We start from the raw sequence: 4,553 nt of genomic DNA, 5'->3' as shown, positions 1-4,553 counted from the left end.
GGAACATGAATCAAATATGTATCTTTATTCATTTACAATAAACTCATAAAGTACATCATTCTGATTGAAGCTAAGGGCATACAAAACTGTCTAACACAGTGTGCATTACGTCTCTCTTTGCTTTAGATTTTTGAGGCAAACTGGGTATTGTGTATCTACAGGTTAGTTGCTCTGTGCATGCATCTGCTGCCTGAACAAAATAATTAAACTGTAGAATATTAGAACTATATTAAGCTGGATTAATTTCTGTTCGACAATATTGGAGCAGATGTGTTTGATAAGTTCAGGGACAACAAGGGTCGGCTTAAACGAGAACTAAATGAAGACACAAGGGGAATGCTGAGTTTATATGAAGCTTCAAACCTGGGAATATACGGTGAAGACATACTGGATGAAGCCAATGAGTTTGCTTACAAACACCTTTCTGCTTCAATGTTGAACCTCGGCTCACGTCTGGCGAGAGCCGTGGAAGATACCCTAAAGCACCCCTTTAACAAAAGCTTGGCTAGTCTCAAGGTCAAAAGCTATCTTAAGAATTTCCCAAGCTCATATTGGTGGCACAATTCCTTACAAGAACTGGCCAAAGTGGAATTCAACATTGTTCAATCTCTGCATCGCCAAGAACTCGCTCAGATTTCTCAGTAAATGGCCGGTATAGTTTTGTTGGTTACTTAGTTAATTAGGTGTCAAAAAACGTCGAAAGACAGTTTGGATTTTTACATAAAGATTTTGAAAGCCCATAAACAGTTTGGTTGGAGGGATGTTTTTTTACACGAAAATAGGATAAAAAAAATCGAAAAGTTCTATTTGAAATTTTTCAAAAATAGCCCAAAATCGGTTTTTTAAATCTTTTTAAAGTAAAATCTTTCGATGACTAAATCTTTCATCAACCAAATAAAAAAATATAAAAATACAAATTGCTAGGCTTCTGAACAACCACAGCCCATGCCGAAAAACGTAGTTCTTTTATTTTTGTTTGAACAGTTGGATATATTCTAACCCTATAATTTGCAATATTAGGTGGTGGAAAGATCTGGGTTTGTCAGATGAGTTGAAGTTTAGTAGAAACCAACCAGTTCAATGGTACATGTGGTCCATGGGGCTTCTCACAGATCCGAGATTCTCAGGAATTGACCTAACAAAACCTATTGCATTAATCTATAAAATCGATGACATTTTTGATGTTTATGGAACACTGGAGGAGCTTGTCGTTTTCATCCAAGTAATCAACAAGTAAAGACTTCTCCCTTTCTTTAGTTTGTATCTTCTTCTCTTCTCTCCTTTTCTTTAATTTTTAATATATTTTTTCTTTACTTATCATAAAAAACAAGTAAGGAATTCTGAATTTCGTACGGAAAGCGGTATGTGACATTTGACCTCCGTCATCATTATTGGGGTTGGGGTACGTTTTGCTTTCCTCACAATGTTGGTTTTGAACCAGAATTTCCACTTTTCAATGTAGGGTTTTATTTAGTTGGTGAATGGTTGATATTTGCATTTGTACCCATATTTGACTAACAATCATTTATTGAGGCTTAATTTGGAAAGAGAACGTATGTAAGGCTCCATTTGGAAGGAATACAAATACAAATATGTAGAGCATAAAACCTCATATTTTGTATTATTTTTATATGTATTTATATTTTTTTTAAACTGTACAATACAAATACATATAAAATAATAGAAAACACAAGGCTTTGCTCTCTGCATATATATTTGCATTTGTCCTCGTCCCAAAAACTAAGCGTTGTGATTTTTTTTTTCAAAGTAAAACCATGTATAGAACACCCGTTATAGGTTTTATAGTTCAAAAATTCGTCAAATGCATTTGGTGGTATATTCAAATTGACTCTTCTTCCAGCCCATTCCACAAGTTTTTTGATGGGGGTCCTCTTGACTTGATCTCTTCCTACTCCAATTTATCAAACATTTCTTTGGCATGAACTTCCCTACCCACAGATTAAACAAAACCACATCGCCTGCGACTTTTGCACCTCATCTTCAAACCTTCTCTCCTTAGTGGAGGAATTCATAGAAATTACTAATAATTATAAAAATTTAAAAGTCTTAATTTTAAAGCTAATTAATACAAATTAAAGTAATAGAAAATTATATAAAATTATAATAATATAAATAATATTAATTAACTATAAAATAAATAATTAATAAAAATTATTGGATGAACTGATAAAAATTATAAAAAATTGTCTTATATTTTTAAAACTAATTAATGGAAAAATTAAAATAATAGAGAACAACTACATAATAAAAACTATATAAAATTAATTAACTGTACAAAGTAGGAAAAATGAGAAGTAGCGGATCACTTTTTGTGTTTTTCACCACAGGGGCAAGGACAATTCCATGAGTTTTTTAGGACGAGATTATAAGAAACAGAGTGGACTGCACCAATCCGCCATATATTAAGGACTGGTCCACGCAACGGCCCAACCAAATGCTCGTATTTATAGACCAGCTTTATAATTAGGGATAGCAATTTAGCCCGTTCCGGTGGGGCCCACCTCACTCCCTTGCTATTCCTATTTATAACAATATATAACTTAAAGCCCCTGAACCGAAATGAACTTTATGCTTGGATTTTGATATGAAGTCTGGTTTAGCCCTGGAACCCTACTCTATTTCTACCCATGATTCTATTTCCCTAACATAAAGAGAAACTCCGTTGAACTCTCTAATGAGAAAACGTTTGAGAGTAGCTTTCACTCCCAAACCCACAAGCCATTTGGTTGTACACCCTTAAAGGTGGTTTCGAGTCGAGCTGAATTGAATATCTGACTATTCGAGTTCAGCTTGTCTCAATTTGACATATAGACTTAAGCTTGAATTTATCTTGACTTAAAAAGCTTATATGTTCAAGCTTAACTTAGCTCAAATTCAACTATGAGCCAAATTTACTATAAAAATAAAAAATTATATGTATATAAAAAATTATTTTTTATTTTATATATAAAAATTAAAAGTATCATATATAATATTTTTATTATATATATATATATATGGAAAAGGGTAAGGTATCTATTATTAAAAGAAAAGAAAAAAAATGTACAAGAGATAAACCTCCCATAAGGAACCACTTATAGCTCGAGCACAACACTTAAGGGCCAAACAACATCACAACTAAGAACACACACAAGGAAAACCTGGGACTTGAACCATAGACAAAGCCTATCCACCCAAGGCCTGGAAACTAACGAATCCAGACAAACCCAAAAACAGGCACACATGTTAATGGGCCTTACTGTTTCTTCCTCTGCCTCTTCTACCCCTTCCCCTGGTGTTGCGGGTGCTTCAAAGCGCAGGGGTAGCAACCGGTGAATCGTAACGATCCATCAACAGCTTGGATTTTCTGTTCCCAAGCAGCAGCACCGAAGGTGTAAGAGAGGCGGCTGACCAGGAGCTTTCTGTTTCCACCTCTGAGTCCGGTTCTGAGCATTTGTTTTCCGGAGAGGAGCAGGATTTCGCTTCGTTGGCAAGTTCGGAACTAAACCAATCTCATAATTAGGGCTCTTGCTCCATTGTGTAAGAAACCCCAAGAAGCTTCCTAAAGTTCATCAACTGCTCCACCTAAGCTGCAATGGTCCCATGAACATAACAACCCTCTTTCTCTCGTGAGACAAACATGGGAACGCTTACCTAAAGGGGGAGGTTTAGTTGCAAGTCAGTGTTGTTGTCAGAACTGGGTGAGGGGTCTTGGCAGACAGGAAAGTCTCCAGCGTCTCGTGCAGAGAGCTTTATACTCTCCACCAGCCTTTACGAGACAGATTTTAGGGGGACTAGAGCAAGCGAGTTCCCTACTGACAAGGGCTTCTTCAACGGGTCTACCAAGCCCAGCCCATTAAAGGTCTACCCAAAACCAACATGGAAAACCACCCTCCTAAAAAGAACGGGTGGAGCTTGAAATTTGAAATGCCCACCAAAGTGAAAGTTGAAAAGACCGAGGGAGTTGTCTTCTCTGACAACCACACCTCTGACGACAACAGTTCACACTCGAATCCCGCCTGCGGTTGCACAACAACTATCCTCTGCAAATATATATACTAGTAAATATGTACGTGCATTTGCATGTGGCAGTATCTCCAAGACAAAATTATTTATAATTCATGGGCAGTTTTTGAATATTATAATTGGCAGTTTCTTAAATGTTATAAGTGGACAGTTTTTGAATAGTTATAACTGGGCAGTTTCTTAACTGTTATAAGTGGGCAGTTTTTAGAGTGAGAGTAAATGACATATATGCCATTTTTTATGCCTGTTGTATGTTGCTTAAATAAGGGGTAAAAATGTCTAATGAAAAGTCCAGAAAATAGGGTTATTCGTTCTTTTATTAGTAGTATAGATATACACAATTAGGCTCACAACCCTCACAAGTTGAGCTTTAATGGGTTCAAGCTTGGCTAAAAAACTTGATTTAGACTGAACTGAATCATGCTTCTAACGAATTGAGCTCGAATAGCTCTGGAAACGTTCAACTCATTTCCAACCCTACACATTCTGACTTCACAATTGAGAACATTTTTCTTTATGTATGCACT

The 4,553-nt window shown here is 36.1% G+C and overlaps 1 pseudogene; it reads left to right on the top strand.

Moving 5' to 3' along the window:
- The first annotated feature begins 243 nt into the window (after nt 1-243).
- LOC148790421 ((3S,6E)-nerolidol synthase 1 pseudogene) lies at nt 244-1,449 on the top strand (annotated as a pseudogene).
- The last annotated feature ends 3,104 nt before the right edge of the window (nt 1,450-4,553 follow it).

This window comes from Nelumbo nucifera, chromosome 7, assembly GCF_055504915.1.
Source record: "Nelumbo nucifera cultivar China Antique chromosome 7, China Antique-T2T, whole genome shotgun sequence".
Classification (NCBI taxonomy): Eukaryota; Viridiplantae; Streptophyta; class Magnoliopsida; order Proteales; family Nelumbonaceae; genus Nelumbo; species Nelumbo nucifera.
This window is presented reverse-complemented; position numbering and strand designations above follow the sequence as displayed.